Consider the following 19,423-nt stretch of genomic DNA (forward strand, 5'->3'; position numbering starts at 1 on the left):
TCACGTAGTGTTTCGCCTATATTTCCTTCTATATATTTTATGGTTTCAGGTCTTATGTCTAGTTCTTTAATCCATTTTGAGTTGATTTTCGTGTATGGTGTGAGGTAGTGGTCAAGCTTCATTCTTTTGCATGTAGCGACCCAGTTTTCCCAGCACCATTTATTGAACAAACTTTCTTTGCTCCAATGCATAGTCTTTGCTCCTTTGTCAAAGATTAGTTGACCATAAATCTGTGGGTTTATTTCTGGATTTTCTTTCTTTCTTTTTTTTTTTTTAAAAGATTTATTTATTTATTTATACGAGCACTGGGTACAGTCAGAAGCGCGGGAGGGTGAGAGAATTCACCAGAGCCAGAGCAGGGAGCAGAGCAGGCAGAAGGACCGAAGTACACTGCTGAGGGGAGCAGTGGGCGGCAGGAGAGGTCTGTGCGCCATGCGGGACCCTCCTCCGGTGGCCGGGGAGCAGCCGGGGATCGAACCGGCGCCGCAGAGGCTGCGGGCAGCTTCACAACCCAGTGCTCAATTGCTGCACCACCGGGGAGGCCTTATTTCTGGATTTTTTATTCGATTCCATTGGTCTGTATGTCTGTTCTTGTTCCAATACCATGCAGTTTTGATTATTATGGCTTTGTAGTATAGTTTGAAGTCTGGGAATGTGATGCCTCCATTCCCTTCTTTTTTTTTTTCAGGAGAGCTTTGGCTATTCGGGGTTTTTTGTGATTCCATATGAATTTCATCAATAATTGTTCTATTTCTTTGAAGAATGACATTGAAATTTTGATTGGAATAGCACTGAATCTGTATATTGCTTTTGGTAGGATGGCCATTTTAATAATGTTTATTCTTCCAATCCATGAGCAGGGGATATCTTTCCATTTCTTTGTGTCTTCTTCTATTTCTTTTAACAGTGTTTTATAGTTTTCTTTGTATAGGTCCTTTACCTCTTTTGTTAGATTTATTCCCAAATATTTGATTTTTTTTGTTTCAATAATAAAAGGGATGGTTTTTTTGATTTCTTCTTCAGATTTATTGTTTGTGTATAGGAAGGCTACTGACTTTTGCGTGTTGATTTTGTATCCTGCCACTTTACTGAACTGATTAATTAGTTGAATTAGTTTTTCTGTGGAGTTTTTGGGGTTCTCTATGTATAATATCATATCGTCTGCAAATAGTGATAGTTTGACTTCTTCTTTTCCTATTTGGATTCCTTGGATGTCTTTCTCTTGTCTTATTGCTCTGGCTAGGACTTCCAGTATTATATTGAAAAGCAGTGGTGAGAGTGGACATCCTTGTCTTGTTCCAGATCTTAATGGAATTGCTTTCAGCTTTTCACCATTGAGAATGATACTGGCTGTTGGCTTGTCATAGATGGCCTTTATGATGTTGAGGTATGTTCCTTGTATCCCAAGAATTTCAAGGGCTTTTATCATGAATGGGTGTTGCACTTTGTCGAACGCTTTCTCAGCATCTATTGATATTATCATATGGTTTTTATATTTCTTTTTGTTGATGTGTTGGATAACGTTGATTGATTTTCGGATGTTAAACCATCCTTGTGTCCCTGGAATGAATCCTACTTGGTCGTGGTGAATTATCTTATGGATACATTGTTGGATTCTGATGGCTAAAATTTTATTGAGGATTTTTGCATCAGTGTTCATTAGGGAGATTGGCCTGTAGTTTTCCTTTTTTGTGTTGTCCTTGTTTGGTTTTGGTATTAGTGTAATGTTGGCTTCATAGAACGTGTTTGGTATTGTCCCTTCCTTCTCAATTTTTTGGAAGAGTTTGTGAAGGATAGGCACTAATTTGTCTCTGAATGTTTGGTAGAATTCATTTGTAAATCCATCAGGTCCTGGGCTTTTGTTTTTGGGGAGGTTTTTGATTACCATTTCAATTTCGCTGCTTGTAATTGGTCTGTTTAGGTGTTCTATTTCTTCTTTATCTAGCTTTGGGTGATTGTAGAGTTGTAGGAATTTGTCCATCTCCTCTAGATTGTTGACCTTGTTTCCATATAACTGTTCATAGTAGTTACTGATTATTCTTTTGATTTCTGCTGTGTCCGTTGTGATTTCTCCTCTTTCATTTGTGATCCTGTTTATTTGTGCTTTCTCCCTTTTTTCCTTTGTGAGCCTGGCTAGGGGTTTGTCTATTTTATTGATTTTTTCAAAGAACCAGCTCTTGGTTTCATTGATCTTTTGGATTGTATTTTTAGTTTCAATTTCATTTATTTCTGCTTTGGTTTTTATTATTTCTTTTCTTCTACTGGTTTTGGGTTTTTTTTGTTGTTCTTTTTCTCGATCTTTGAGCTTCGAGATTAGGTAGTTTCTTTGAGTTCTTTCTTGTTTCTTGATGTGAGCTTCTATTGCTATATATTTTCCTTTTATTACTGCTTTTGCTGCATCCCATACATTTAGGATATTGGTGTCCTCCTTGTCATTCAATTCAAAGAATTTTTTAATTTCTTCTTTGATCTCCTCATTAGTCCAGTGGTCTTCTAGTAGTGTGGTTTTTAATCTCCATGAGGTAGGAAAGTTCCTTGCCTTCTTTTTATGGTTTATTTCTAGTTTGATGCCTTCATGGTCAGATAAGATGGTGTATGATTTCAATCTTGGTGTATCTGTTGATGTTTGTCTTGTGCCCCAGTATGTAATCGATCCTGGAGAATGATCCGTGTGCGCTTGAGAAAAATGTGTACTCCGTTTTTTTGGGGTTTAGTGTTCTATAGATGTCTGTTAAGCCCAATTGCTCTAGGTCCTTATTTAGAGCTTTGGTTTCTTTACTTATTTTTTGTCTTGTTGATCTATCCATTGTTGATAGTGGTGTGTTGAAGTCTCCCACTACGTATGTGTTTTCTCTGATGTCTGTTTTCAGAGAGGACGACAGTTGTCTGATATATTTTGGTGCTCCTTCGTTTGGTGAGATACTCATTACTTTTTAATGTTAAAGTTAGGAAAGGAATGGTAGATAAAGTAAGAAACTACTGGTGTTCATAATTTATTCTGTGTCTCACAAAATAAAAAGCATTTTAGTAAAATAAATAGAGCCCAATTTGACCCTTCAGGTAGGGTCTCTGTGTTTAAATTGGGTTTACTGTGTCAACTCTCCCTTCAGGCCTCTGGGATGGTTAGTTCTCTGGGTCATGTTGATGGGCTCACCAGTGCCCAGAGCTTTGGTCAACTATGATTTGTGTGTGTGTGTGTGAGATTTGGGATGAGATTTGTTTTTGAATCTGTTGGTTAAATAAAGCAGATTGATTGTGTATACCAGCGGGTGGGTCTCAGTCAATTAGCTGAAGACTTGAATAGAACAAAAGGTTCAGGAAGAGGGAATTCCTCTTTCCAGACTGCCTGGGGCTGGGGCATCAGTCTTTCCAGCCTGTGACATGAAATGAAACATGGACTCTTCTTGGGTCTAGATGATGGTGGGTTTCAGGCTTAAACTACTACCAGTGACTCTCCTGCTTCTCAATTCCAGAATTGAGATTCAATTCGAGTCTGTCTTGGAATTCAGGTTCAGGGTCAGTTCTGCCACAGAGACCAGACTAGAGCCTTCCCTGGGAGCTGGTGGGAGCTGCACCCATCCACATACCAAGTACTACCTCTGCTGACTGAGGACCCAATGGTGTGCCCTGAAGGTTGTGGAGACACTCCCAAGTGCCTGCCTGAGTCTCTGAGAACCAGCCTGCCAACCACTGCAGACCCAGCTGCAACCTTGTCACCCACTCCAGCTATTCCCAGCAGCCTGGGAAATCAACAGCTGAAGGTTTTTACCTGAAGCAGCCAGTTTATATGGACTGGAAGAGATGTTTGCTCTTTTAAATACACAGACATGAATGCAAGCACTCATGTATATATAAAGATGCTCAGTATCACAAGTCATGGGGGAATTCAAAATCAAAATCACAATGAGATATTTCACTGCAGGAATGGTTGTTACAAAAAAAAAAAAAACCCAAAAAACAAACAAACAAGAAATAAAAAATATTGGCAAGGATGTGAAGAAGAGAGAACACTTCCACACTTGTTGGGAATATCAATTGCACAGACAGTATGGGAAAAGGCAGGAGGTTTCTCAAAAAGTTGAAAACATTTGAAGGAAGAAAACATACCTTATTTCTACAGGGACAGGAGAAAGTTATAGTGATCACCAAAAACTGGAGCTACCAAAATGTCCCTCAGTAGGGGACTAGATAAACAAACGATGATCCATCCATAAAATTGCAGACCAATTAATACTAACCAGTGAGCCATCAAGTCCCCACAATCCCCCCTGGGTAAATCATAATGAATGTTGCTAAGTGAAGCCTAAGAGGGCTACCGATGGGACGATTTCCATCACATGACATCATCCTGGAAGGCAAATTCTGGAAGAGGCAAAACTACAGAGTGTACAAAGATCAGTGGGTGGCAGGGGCTTAGGGAGTGAAGGGTTTGGGATGAAGAGGTGGCTCTCAGGGAATTTTTGGTGCAGCGAAACTTGTATTTTACTGCAATAGTAGATATTTGACATTATGTGTTTGTCACAATCCCCAGAAGTGTACAATGCAGCGTGAACCCTGATGCAAACTTTGTACTTGAGCTACTAAAAAGAGCACTTAGAGAGAGGTTCATTTCTGCCTTCAGTTAGTTCAGGAAACTTCCACTGTGCGCTCTCATGCCAGCGCTGTTCCAGGGGCTGGTAGTAGGGAAGTAAACAAAGTCAAGCCCCTGTTCCCAGTGGATTTTCTGCCATAGTTGAGGAGACAGATAAAAACCAAGTGATGCCTCAGTGTGCTCAGTGACAGCAAGTAAAACAGGAAAGTCGGACAGAGAGAGGTGGGGTGGGGGTGGGAGGTGGGGAGAAAGGAAAGGGAGCATTGCTGCTGTGCACGGTGCTAAGGAAGCCTTAGTTCTTAAGAGTGACTCATCAGTAGGTTTTTAGAGAAAGTCAGGGAGTAAGCCCATTGGATGTCTGGAGAAGAGATTTCTGGAGCGATCGAATGGTAAGTGGAGAGGTCCTGAGCTTGGGGTATGCTGTAGAGACAGTAAAGGGCCAGTGTGTGCAGAGGAAAAGAGCAGATGGGGATGGAATGAGGGGAGCCATTGAGGGCAGGTGACAGCCCTACCCCAAAAGAGATGACATCTGTCAACTTTTTTCTAACATAAAAATCTACTTGCCTTCAAATATTTATTCTATTTTCAGGCTTATGCAACTCAGAATTCTCAGCCTCTATCATATCTTTAGTTTCAATAGTTTCAACCAGAGAGTCCCCCTTAAAATTGTAAGCTACAATCATAAAATAGATCCAACAGCGCTCATTTACAAGGAATAGAATAGATGAGTGTGATTAATCTGCAGCTAATAACTGTGACTCATGTTTACGATATTCCATGCACTTAGTTAAGTGCTTTTCATTTCATTTATTACCTATAATAACTGAGTAGTTATTACCACATTAAGCAAATATGGAAGCTGAGGCACATGCATTTAGGCAATTTGCCCAACCACTGCTGGTGATACTTACTACCTGATGGAGAAATCCTTAAAGTCACCACAAACCAGGCCATCTGACTCTCAAACCCAGAGCCAGACTGATCTGCTTTTTTGACAGTGCTATCGCAGCAATGAGAGTCAGCAAGTCAGGGGAGACGGGCTTTTCAAGGCCAGGAGGAGACAGAAAGGTTTAGGCTATGGGAGCTGGTCGAGACCTGGTGAGGAAGGGAGCCAAAATGTTACAGGGCAGGGAGAGGGGCACCCCAGACCCCCCAAACCGGCCTACTCTAAAGTTTCTGCCATCCACCGCATCAACACAAAACATATGAGACCTTAATCAGAAGGAACTTTAATACAATTAGGACACAATACAGGAAAGGCAAAGAATATAGTTTCTAAATCAAGTACCCAAAGTTACCCGTCCCCTCGTGGGTAAAAGTCCACCCAAGCAGGATTGGTCCAGAGCAAGGCCCCAAAGCCTGCCCCAAGTCTAAAGCACCTTCCATTGGGGACCCACAGAAAAGGATCAGAAACAACCAGACAAGTCTGGGAGGAAAAGAGCAAAATCAAAATCAAGACAAAAACCACCATTGTCACCTCCCCACGGGTCCCTCACCCATATCTATGTCACACCATCCATGACCACAAGGCAAATGTAGTTTCTTCATGTGTCTCTCTGCTCCATGTGCCTCCTCCAGGGCTCCTACTGGCTCCATCCTCCTTCCTTCCTACCTCAGCTTCTTCTCTCTCCACTCAGCAACACCCTCCTTTGGGTGGGGCAAGAAACCTGGAACCTCCCCTTTCCCTGGGGACCCCCTGTTACAAAAAGAGCTCAGCAGAGTCAGAGCTCAGCAGGTGGATCCCAAGTCATGAATAGCCAGAATGCAAGAAAACAGGGATGTTGATATTTATATGGCCTCTTTAAGGCATAACCAATTAATTTCAAAATTAAGTAAGCCTTGGGGACACTAATATTCCAATGCTTTTAAACTTGATATTACATTTATTAACTGTTCATTCTTTATAGCTTAAGGAGGAAGGTTATGTTTGACAAATTTTAAATTATCTGGATGACATGATTAATATACTAATATGTGCTCCATAGTAACAGTGTTTTAAACCTAATGTTGGTGTGAGAGAGTAGTGAATTTTAATGCATTGAAGAATAAGAAGAACCAAAAGAACATTGCATAGGCAATTCATCATAATAAATTTTAAATTTGATATAAGATATGTAACTACATTGACAGAGCACGGTTTGCTGTGTGGGTTTCATCCGGGGCGGCTGAAGGCTGCAATGAGGGAGAAAACTGTGTGATCTGCTCGGGCTGCTCTAACAACAGACTGTAGGCTAGATGGAATAAACAGCAGAAATTTGTTTTTGCACGGTCTGAGGCTAGAAGTCCAAGTTCAAGGTGCCTTCAGGGTTGTTTCTGGTGAGATCATTATTTCGGAGTTGTAGATGGCTGCCTCCTTGCTGTGTCCTGTCATGAGTCCCTCTCTGCACATACAGGGAGGGATCGCTGTGTTTGTTCCTCTTCTTAGAAGAACACCATTTCTAACAGATCATGATCTCATGCAAACTTAATCACTTCCCTAATGGTCCTAACTCCAGATACAGGCACCTGAGGGTCTCTGGCTTCCACACATGAATTTGGGGCAGGGACACAATTTAGTCTATAACACAGCCAATCCCAGGCTGAAATCAAGACTGGCCCTGGGCGATGGAGTGCTTGGGAGCCACGCCCTGGGCTGCTCTGTGTGGGTTTGAATCCAGTTCTGCAGAGGACAGAGCTCCTGACCCTTCCATTCTAAAACATTCTTTCTTGGGCTTCTAAATGGGGCTGTTAATAACAGCAGTTACCTCACAGGATTGTTATGAAGACTGAATGAATGAAAGCATGAAAAGCACATAGCAGAGCCTGGTACTGAGATGGGCTCGGGAAATGCCAGTTATTGTAGTGTCATTTTAGTTAGATGGGTTTTAGTTTTTGGCCAAATTAGACAATGGGTTACATACAAGAGTGAAAAAAAAAATCACGAAGATTTTCACAGGCAGGTGGAATTGAAGTTAGAGATATAAGAAAGATCTTAAGGGACAGAGAAATTATTTAAAGCATAAAGGTCAACTTGTTTACCTCCTTGTTCCTAAGAAGTGATTGAATGAATTGTTAAAATAATGTGAAAAAAAGATTTTGTTCTTTGGTGCTTGTTTGAAAAATGTCAACCTTATAAAGAATCTACAAGGATGCAATGACAATCCATAAATTATATCATGAAATATGCAAACTGAGGCCGGTATTTAAAAGTGTTAAATTCTAGGGAACTTTTCTCATGAAGATTGTATATTAGTTGTAATTTTTCACGAGGACTATAAAATTACAACAGATGTAGAAGCAAAATAGAAAAACTAAAGGCATGGTATTATAAAATGATTTCTGATTTTATTAAATCATAGTAGGTTTCTTTAACAACACAAATGAAGCAGCTCTTAAGAACCTCCTGGGACTATGAAATCCCCAGGAAATAAATACATAAATTATAATACTTACACATGATGATTCACATAATATATATAACTAAATAAATCGGTTAGAAGGAATTATATAAATTACTCATCAGAGATTTAAGGTTCTGATTAGGAAGACCTTATTGTGTCATACATGGGTATTAGTAGTATGCAGCAGCTTAAAATAAATTGTTCCCCAAATTCAGTAGCTTAAAACAGTAATAAATATTTATCACCTCATACAGTTTCGGTGGGTCAGTGATTTAGGTGTGGCTGGCTTGAAATTTTTTACTCAGTTTTAGCCACCATAAGTTATCTGAAGGTTTGGCTAGGCCCAGGGATACCCAAGACCACAGAAGGAAGCAGACAGAATCAGGAGTCCTAGAGCCCAATGGGGTGAGTCTGCTGGTGTGTGGAGCTGTAACAGGATAAGTCCCTGCCCCTTTACCTACCACTTTCTCTTCTTCCCAGGATGTTCACACTGTGTCAGTCTTTTTCTGTGGCTTGACCATGCTGAGCACTGTCCTGCGTCAGGCATTCCATTTTGCTTTTCTTGTGGCCAGGAGCTGTGGTAAAGGGGAGAGATCTTTCAGATACCCATATGGTTACCTCAGTTCAGTCAGGCCTTTCCTCAAATGTTCTTTCTCAGAGACTTCACCACTAAATACCCACCTAACAAAGATTTATCCTCACTATCTTCGTGCCCTGGTTTATATCTATATCTATGGCATTAGTCAGGATTTTACAGAGGAACAGAACCAAGTATATATATGTATGTATGTCTGTCTCATGAAAGATTTTTCGGGTTTCAGTCCAAATTCAATTCCTGAGAAGCAGGAGATTTATGTCCCAACTGAAATAGGCAGGAAGGACCCAATTCTTCCTTCTACTTTTTGTTCTTTTAGGCCCTCAACAAATTGATTGATACCCATTTGGGGAGGGCAAACTACTTTAATGAATTAATTGAGCAAATGCTAATTTCATCTGGAAACAGACACATATACATGCATTTGTCTGCTGTCTACCCCCGCAAGTATGCACTCAGTGCCCCCAAGATGGCCACAGACTTTGTGTTTTGTTCATCTCTCTCTCTCCAGACATAGGAATGCTTGACACATAACAGCTGTCCAAAAATGTTTGTTGAATATGTGAATGATTCATTCCACAGCTACTGGTCTGCCACAGTTATTGTGGTAGCAGTTATGGTATTCCTCTGTGGGAAAGAGCCTGTTACAAGGCTGAACACCTCTAAACAAAACACCAAGTGGGAATATCTGTGACATACAAGATGTAATCTGTAGTTTTGCTTGCCAAAGGAGATGATGATCTGTTATAAAACAAATGGCGATTTGTTAAATCTCTTGGCCTCGGGTAGAAAAACAAAATCGAGTATCTGAGTTAAAAAAAAAATCTCTAAAAAGTTAGCATATTTTATAATTATTTTTGGTGGAAACAATAAAATTTATCTGCTACTAGATTATATTCTTATTATTTGTTCCTTGAGGTTAAAATCAGGACCTCATAACCTAGGGATTACAGAAAAAGATAAGATGACAAAAAACTACTGTTAAAGAGCTTACAAACTGGAAAAAAGAGAAAGAATATTTATTGTTGATTTTTATACTGGCAAGTACCATTACCTGTACTTTAACACTAAACTATACTAGAATCCTCACACACCAGGCTAAAGTAATTATTGAAAAAAAAATTATAAGGCTAAAGAAACTAACAAAAATTGAATAGTGACTGGAAATGGTACTTTAATTTTATTCTGAGTTCTTTGAAAATATTTTCTTTTTATTCACATAACCATTTTCTGGGTGGAAAGAAAAAAATGTGCCAAATTAATTAAAATATTATTTTACCACAGTTTCATTCATTTTACTTAGTACTGTACTAATTTTTCTCAGTCTACAGGATTCTTCTTCTTTGGACTGTGCTCTCTTCCCTAATAATACTATATTTCTTACCCCCTGGCTGTTTTAAGAGCTAGTGGAGCATGAAGATGCAGAAAATTTTAAGTTGTGAGCTCATTAAAGCCATTCTCAGAAGGCTGATTGCATAAAGTCACCAGTGCAGGTAATGGCTAATTTTCCAGAAATCCGAGGAGAGGGTGTTGTCAGGAGAGAAGATGTTTCTGACCTCAGCCACTCCAGGCAGTCCCATTTCCAACAAGGACTGTCATGAGAGATTTTCAGAGAAAACGAGGCAGCTCTAACACACAGGAAGCATTTTTCCACCTTCTCCGAGATTCAGGGCCACAGGTGGAAATGCTTTTTTTATTAGCATCGCTGTTGAAAGTCCCAGAATCATTTCAAGTCAAGATGAAGCTCTCGGAGCATCCTGGGGCAGCTGGTTTCATAAAATTCTCCATTTTACTAGTGAAATTGTTTAATTAAAAATACATTTCACTTGCTTTCTCCCAGTCAATAGGTATGACAAGACCATATCATCACAGCACTAAAGACATTTATGTCTCCTGGTTTAATGCTGCGTAGGTTATTATGAGAGAAAGCACCATCCATTCTGTACATGTTTGTTCGAGCCTCTCTGCCACTTTTTGGCAGATGGAACAGGAAGACCAGCCATGACAAATGGTATTATATTTGTTCCTTTATCTGTCTCAAATTTTTTCTATTTGATTTTTTCCTCATTTCTGTTTTTTTATCATTGAATCCAAATGTAAAAATTCCTATTTTGTTGCTGTTCCATGAGCATCTGAATGTTTAGCTCTTTGTTTAGGATTACTGTAGTTACAAAAGGGATCTTGACACCATCTTTCCTGCTAGCCTGTAATATCACATGCTCACAGGCAAGGATCAGAGGAAAATACCAGAAAGTAAGTGGATGTGAGGCAAAGTAATCACTATGGTGAATAGATTTTTCACAAAAGGTAATATATCTGTGAGTTAAATATGGACTGACATAGTTCTGTATAGTTTTATTGAGGTCTGAGAACTTGAAAAAAGCCTTGAATTGTAGCCTGTGAGTTATTGATATTGACAAGTTATTGATATTGATAATGTTCAGCTCTACTATTTTATATATCTCATTTGAGTCTCACCAAAATACTTTGTGTTATTTAGAGATAGTCATAGTTATTTTGAATATTGTCTTGCAAAGAAGTTAAATCGTTTGCCTGAGTTAATAAATGACAGAACTAGAATTCAAACCTTGCACTCTTGTGTCCAAATGCTGTATTCTTTCCACTGTACAGAAGTGAAAAGTAGAATTAGGTGATGCGTTGAGGAAGCCAGCAGAGAGGTAGAAACAATTATCACAAGCAAAGTATGAAGTGGCTAAAATAAGGTGCTATGCTGTGCATCAGGGCAATATGATAACAACACTAAAACATGTTTATGCAAAATCTGTAATAAACCATCCTTTATCCAAAATGACCTGTTTCAGATTGTCAAGGTTTGCAAATTTAGGTTAGGTTGTCTAAGTTCGTTAACAACACCCAACTCATGTACTAAGAGAGTAAAATCATGATGATGTCATTGGACTGTATGTGACAAGCTGCATGAGCCTGTCACTAGCTAGACAGCAGGGCATCAGCAATGGGTCACTTACAGCCAAGTGGGTAAGAACTGAAAAGGAAGGACAGACTGGTCCTGTCTGTCCCTAAGGTGGTGGAGGCACACAAGGGGGCACACCAGCTTGTCCTCAAAAGACTTACCATTTAGAGAAATGAAAATAAAAGGCTTTTAGGAATGTTCAGGAAAAGTCTTCTCAGGGTGTGACAACAGGCTCCAGGACTGTCAGGTCCTGTGGGGATAGGGAAATGCTCAGTATTCAGGGCCACTGTTTCATTCTGGGAGCGCAAACCTTCTGTGAGCCACTTTTGCTCTTAGTGATGCCAGTCTGGAGACTAAAGGGCTTTGTCCCTGCCCCTGACCTTGTCCTCAGTTTCTCATCCACATGCCCCGGATCGCTGTGGCTCCCCTACCCAGTTCCTCGTGGCCCAGTTCCTCCCTGGTCAATGTTCTTTTTTTTTTTTTTTTTTTTTTTTTAATTTTCTAGAGGCATGTCTTATTTATTTATCTATTTGTTTGTTTGGTTTATACATGCACTGGGTACAGTCAGAAGCCGGGATGGTGAGAGAATTCACCAGAGCCAGAGCAGGGAGCAGAACAGGCAGAAGGACCGAAGTACACTGCTGAGGGGAGCAGCGGGCGGCAGGAGAGGTCCGTGCGCCATGTGGGACCCTCCTCCGGTGGCCGGGGAGCAGCCGGGGATAGAACCGGTGCCGCAGAGGCCGCGGGCAGCTTTGCAACCCAGCGCTAAACCGCTGCGCCACCTGGGAGGCCCTGGTCAATGTTCTTTGATGGGGTATAGTGGAGTGTCCACAGGAGTAACACTTCTGATCTATATCCTTGGCAAAGCTACTCTCTCCCTTATCCATTATTTTCATTTCTCCTTAAAGGTGGGTTCTCATGTGTAGGGTAAAGAAAATGTCAGGCTTTTCTGCCCTTCCGCCATCAGGATAGATGATGGATCCTTGTCCTGAATGCATGCCTGATGGCGGGCACCTGCAATAGGGTGTGGGCATAGGTAGATGGGATTCAGCTGAGCTAAGACTGTGCTTTTAAGGGCGACGTCACGGGGACGCCAGCAGCAGCAGCAGCAGCAGCAGCAGTAGAAGCCGAAGTAGAAGCCGAGAAGCAGCAGAACGAACGCCAGAGAGCTCAGATAGAGTAAAGATTTGCTGGGGGCTGGGAGGCTGGCAGGCAGCACCCCTGCCTGCCATATGCCTGGTGAACCCCAATAAAAGACCTGCAAAAACCCACTAAGGACTCTGACTCCTCCTTTACCCGGTCTGCATGGGATCAGAAAACCTGCTCAGTGCCCATTCCTGCCGTCTACACTCATGTTTTTCAAATCATTTGGAGAAACAGAATCATCATCTAAAGTATAATCTGCTTGTTCTGTGCTCATGTTCCCTGCTGATTTTAAGTGGCTGCCTACTTTATCTATTCCTGCTTTGTCAGATGGATAAAATATGCAAAAGAAAATACTTTTTTAAAAAAAATATGAAAAAAATTCCAAGTCTTTTGAATAATCCTTGACATGTAACTATTTCTTCATGTTAACTATTGTTTTTTAAACTATTTTTATAAAAATACTATTTTTATTTTTATTTATTTTTAAACTATTGTTTTTTAAAATCTCATCCTAGGTATGCTAGGGTTTATTACTTACCAGCAATTAACACTTTAAAATTCCAATGGAAGTTCAAGGTCATGATAAATTCCTGTCCTTGGTCCTTTTAGCTAGGTCCAATGGACCTGCTTTTTCTGTCCCAATATTTCTTATTTGGCTGAGCCTGCCACAAAATAAACCCTTATTCTCATGCAAAACCAGGGAAATTAGGAAGCTAGGAATTCTCAACGTTTTTTAAATAAGACTAGATTGCAATCTCTCCAGACAAATCTTACAGTATAAGCCGTAGCAGGTCTGCCCTAACAGTGCTCTTACGGAATAAGGGTTAATGATCTAAATAGAATTTGGAAAGAGAAAAAGCTCAGGAGAATTTTACTGGGGGAGAGAACAGATGGGGTCACAGAGCCATGACAAGTTTAAGGGCAGTGAGTCTGTGGGTGGAAGATTAGACAAAGAAGCAAGCCGAGCTCACGCATAAAGAACTTAGTGGTTTGGTAAAGTTTTAAAATGATGTGATAGAGGAAATGCAGTCTTTAATAAAACCTTTTTTTCCCCCGATATCTCAGTCATATTTCATTATATTTCTTTACTGTGGTAACATTTGTTTACAACATTGTATATGATTTAGGGGAACAAGGTATAGGGGATCCTCAGATTCAGTCACATTTCAATGACAGCTGTCCCAAGATAAAGTTTCACTATTTGATTTTTTCCCTCATTTCTGTTTTTTTTATCATTGAATCCAAATGCAAAAATTCCTATTTTGTTGCTGTTCATGAGGACCTGAATATCTATCTGCTCTTTGTTTAGGATTATATCATTAAAGGTAAGTATATACATACATAAATACATGGAGTAATATCTCAAACATTCAGAATATAGTATTCCTATCAAGTAATATCATGGTGGTTTTTTAAGAGTTTCTGATTATGGTAATAAACAAATGACTGAATGTTATCTTCAGAAGCTTTCCAGAAGGCTACTGTAACCTCAGGCATCTGTTCAGAGTACTGTGTTGAGCATAGATGTATATATTACTGAGGCAAAAGGCAGTATGTGGCATATTCAGCACAAAGTTGGTTACAGAAAGTTGGATATAAGTCTAACGAGTACATGTATGAGAAACTCGGGGATTTATACTTTAGAATAAAGCTGCCCTAAGGGGGAAAAATAGAACAGATTTTTAGTTTGTCAAGTGTTTGAGCTGTGCAAAAGCAAGGCCAAAATAATTGCATAATCTTAAATAAGCATAAATCCAGTAGAGGGACTAATTATTTCCTACTAGGATGCTTCCAAAGTGAGTAATTTGATTTTGTTTAAAGCTTAGTTTAGGTTCAGGATTTTGTCCATAGTTTGCTTATTAGTTGTAGTTTTAACAGCAAGATATAATTGAAGATCAAATTAATAATTTCTTGTATGTCTTATATTTTTTTTGTTAGTCATGAATCTTTCTTGTTTTAATAAGGAAAATGTGATGTTTGCACTTTGACACTGTAACCCCCCAGGTGACTAGTTCTTTTGTCCTTTCATGTGAAGCTGACTTGCTGGAGGTTTGCCTGGGGGAAGACAGAGGCCAGCCCAGGAGCACTGGGCCCCTGGCCTGCCTGCCTATCAGAGCCCGGCTTCTGACCCCTGATATCATTCCGGGATCCTCAAACAGCAGGGTCTTTCCTGGGTGCCCTGGAACATCAAGAATTTCCCATCACAAGCCCAATGCCCACAGGGCCTTCTGAAGAGACCTAACTAAAAGTTGCCAACTTTTCTGTGCCAGCAGAAGGCCTACTGCCTATTAGCTCAGAAGAGAGGGGCCCTTTCAAGCCTATTGTCCTCATAGGTGGCAACCACTAGAAACCTGGCTAAGAAAGGACCCTCCCCCCCAAAAGGAAAAGATTCCCCACAAAATAAATGGCTCAGAGCACTGTTTTCAGAGTTGTATTTAAGGTCCTTCCCTCAGATGTGAAGCAACTGTCTAAAGTAGCACACACAGACTTCAGGAACCAAGGAACACTTTGACGACGGAGCAGTCATGGGAAGGACAGACAGTGCTCTGTTTCTCAGCCCCTGCGTTGGGCACTAAGCCCTCCAGGATCCCACCAGGTCCCCAGCACCCTGTTCAAAGGACCTGGAAGTTGTCTTAAAACAAGTTTCCTGGTACAACCCAGCTATTAGGACCAAAGCTAGAGGCCACAATAAGCAGTGCCTAGCTCTGCCTTTCTCCGAAGGTCAAAGTCCTTGAAGCTTTCCTAAGGGGCAGAGAGTTAGCTCAACTGGTGGGTCTGACTGCCCCCACTCCTGCATGGAGGGGTCTGGGGACCTGGCCAGTGCTCTGGTCCACAGGCACAACTCAGACTGATGGTGGGTGCATGGCTGGTGTCATCATTTAGCCAGTTTCTCCATCACCTTCTCTCAGAAGCCCAAAATTTAGGGGGATTGTATGTTCTGGGATGTCCACCTAGAAGATGTCCTTCCTGCAGGAACTCAGGGTGGGACCCAGGAACCTGGGGGTGTCGCAAAGCGCTCTCAGATGCTTCTGCTCCATGTCACTCAAGGCAACTCGACTCTAAGTCCAGTACTCTAACAGGAGCTAAACTGCTGGGCACTGCCTTGTCTCCCCACCGTCAACAAGCCTAGCCATCACTCCCTGGCCAAATCTGTCCCCTTCTGGAAGCAAGGTCTGAACCCCAGCCCTCCTGCACAGGCTTCCTCTAAGTGTCCTCTTCCTAGTGCCCTCAAGTCAGGTGGCCCGCAAAGACACAGCTCTATGGTTGCTCACTGGGGTGCACCACAGTGAATCCAGGATCTGGACCTGGTTGGGACCAAGTCAGCGCAGGGATGCTGGAGGGGAAGGTGGCCCTCATCTCCTCCCAGCTGCTGGGGCGTCACATGGCCGGAAGGTGGGGTGGGGTGGGCAAGGTGTCAACACACAGTCAACCAGTGACTGGGGTGACTCAGGCATGGGTGGAGTCTCTTGGGAGCTCATGGGGAGGCTGGGGACAGCTTCCTTGCTGCCTGGGGCAGGGGGCGACTCCCTGAGTTCTTCACCTATGTAGCAGAGACGTCATCACATGGTTACGCGATTACACACGTCAGCATGCATACGTCAGCACGCAGGCCCGCCTGCTGGGAGATGCTGGACTCCCAGCATCCTGAGGGGGTCAGGCCTGTTCTGTGACATTTTGGATTAACATGTGTTTTATGTTATTTTCTCACTAAAAGAGCAGTGTGAAGCATGAGAAGCATCATTGTTTCCATTACAAATAAAAATAAACAGATTAGACTGTTCTAAATAGTTTCTGTAGGCATTTCTGTGGATCTAGGCGCCTCTGTCTGGTTATAGCTTTTGATGGCAGACCTGAGGACAATGGAGGGGTGAAGGGAATCAAAACAAGCCAACAAGAAGACACATAACTGTTCCAGAGTACGTTGAGGGTCTAACAAGAAGACCAAATGCAGAGCTGATTGGGGGTTCGAGTCTCTGACTGCTGCTTCCCAGGCTGTGCTTTTGAGCCAGTGTCCTCATTCCGAGGCTGAGCAAGATGGCTTCCAAGCCCTGACAGGAATAGTGTCAGATGCCATTTTACCTTAAAAAATTGGTCTTCTCTCTTCTAGCATATTTTATTCTTGCAACGCTCATTCCGTTGATTTATCCCACTGAGGGTTAATGTCAAAACAACATTTCAGAAGTGAGAGATGAGAAACATTGTCATCAGCTTCAACACCTTGGCTGGAATTATATTCTACTTAGGACTGAATTAGTTTATCTCATTATACAGGCAGTCGCTTATCAGGAGCCCAGTAAAATGGGACATGAGACAAGTAGCTTATAACAGGACGAGGAAGGAAGGCATGAGGGACATTGCAGAGTAGAAGCACTTGGGGGGTTTAAGCAGCTTGATGACTGGTCAATTAGAAGGTGCTAAGTAAAATTATCTGAAATCTGATAAAAAATAGACACTAAGTCCCACAGTTCTGTCCAGACTCTCATTCTATTTGTACCTTTCTCCAAAATATCATTTTATGCCATCTTCTGGTAAGATGAGAAGGAAATAGGTAATTTATATCAGTAGATAAAGTCAAAAGCTTTATTTGATAATTTCAAGGAGTATGTTTGATGGTGCTGTAATGGTCATATTTAAATGACTTGTTTAATTATATTCACATATAATTACATGAAAAATATTTAGACTAATGCTTAAATACTAAGTATTAAATGCTTTTGGTATTTAATAACTACATGCTTATTGAAATATTTTATCAAGATTTCAAAATAATATCAAAAAAGACAACCACATCATATTTTGTATTATACTAATATTATAGAATTATATATCTTAAAATGTTCACCAGCAAATGAAACTATTTAAAAATCAGTGCATGATCCATTGAAAGAACAATTTAGTATTTTTCTTATAGAATTAAAGTTTTTTTCTGGAACATTGGAGTGTTTTACAGTGTTTGATGAATAATTATGTGATTCCAGAAATGTCTCAGTGTTGGAAAAGTCACCTCCCACTTAGGTTGACAGAAAGCATATTATCACTTACAATATGACTCAATTTCTTTGCCCTTTTTATGGGTTTATTTTGCTTCATGATCAGTTGCTATCAATTTATTCATACTCACTGGGCATAGCACAATTCCTGGGGAAAAGGGAGGAAAAACATCATAGTGATTAAGAGCTGATGGAGACAACCATTTTTTTTTTGTTTTGTTATTCAATATCTGTTTTCCCTTTCCTAAAGCAACGCCCCAGTATTTCTATATCTTACTGGAAATTAGTATTGGCCAAATTGGATATAAGCTGGAATATTATCGTTCATGGTGCCCAAGGTGTTGGTTAATCACACACCCTCCCCCTGCTTATCAGAGATTAAAAAAAACCCCACAAATTAGTTGTTGGTGATGGATCATAGGCACAGCACACTGCAGTGAGAGAGGTCCCTGGTTCTTTTCCTTTTTAATTTCTTATACCTTTATGCCATATACCCACATATAAAGAACATTACACTAAAGAAATTAAATCATCATGATTTTTAATAAGCAATATGCTATTTTTTTCAAATTAATTTCTCTATATATGTTTTACATCATTGTTCATTTTTGTGCAATGTATGCTTTTTCCCCTCAGGTGTAGTTCCTGTAAAATTCCCACCACCAATTTACTGTGCACCATCATCATAGTCCATTGTGTTCTTTCATCCCCTGTTTTGATCCCTCTACACCTCCTTCCCCCACAAAATGTCTCTAATTTATAGTTGCCTGCCTGTTAATTTTTTAAATTTATTATTATTATTATCTTCCTGACCCTTTATTTGGTTCCCCTAGGCAAAATGCTATTTTGGACATTAAGGGAAAACTAAACCACACATTTATATATCCCTAGACATTCAAGGAAAAATATTTTGTGCCAGCATACTTCCCAAAAGGAAATAGTAATTTTGTTTAAAACATTTTTTTCTTATAATAGTAATTTTCATTTCTGTTGATTCCAGTTCTTTAGAAATTTATTTTATTGTAGTGATGCAATTGACCGTTTTAGAGTGAACCTTCTGGAGGCATTTGGTAAGTTTAAAATGATGGTCAACACCATCCCTTTCTGGTTTAAGACTGTTTTTTCTCACCCCAGGAGATAACCCACACTTATCACCTACTCACGCTGTTATCCCAACAGTCCTTGCTGCCTTGATCAGCCTGTTAGGATTTTTGGTCTTCTAAAGTACTCCAATTTCGTGAACTTCTTTTTATCTTTGTGACAGTTGTGTTTCTATTTAAATAATTCAAAGTCATTTTCCTTAATTTGCAACTAAATAATTCCAATGAATACAAGATTATAAATTTTGGAGTCACATAAATTTTCTCCACTGTAAATAGAAATGGTCAGGATTATATGATACAATGCATGTAAAGCAACAGGCAGAGTATTGATACAGAGTATAAAGTAAATAGATGATAGGTGTTATTATTGTAATTATCATTAATATTTTCATTACTAGGTATTAAAGAAACATTTACTGAATTAATTACTTCGCAATAAAATATCTGACCTCCTCTGTCATGTGTTTGCAGTAATTGAACTAGACCAAGTCTAGATTTGGGTCAATAAGTTGACTAGATACAAAGACAAGACATGTATCTATGTGCACTTTGTAGGGGAGATGAAAGTGATGACATAAAGAGTTATTCAGAAAAGTATTGGGGAGTGTGAAACCTTTTTCTCTCATTCTGATGCTGCTTCTCAAATGAAGGATTATCAACTGCTGCAACCCTACTGGCCCCTTCC

Source organism: Talpa europaea (assembly GCF_964194135.1).
Source record: "Talpa europaea genome assembly, chromosome: 13".
Classification (NCBI taxonomy): domain Eukaryota; kingdom Metazoa; phylum Chordata; class Mammalia; order Eulipotyphla; family Talpidae; genus Talpa; species Talpa europaea.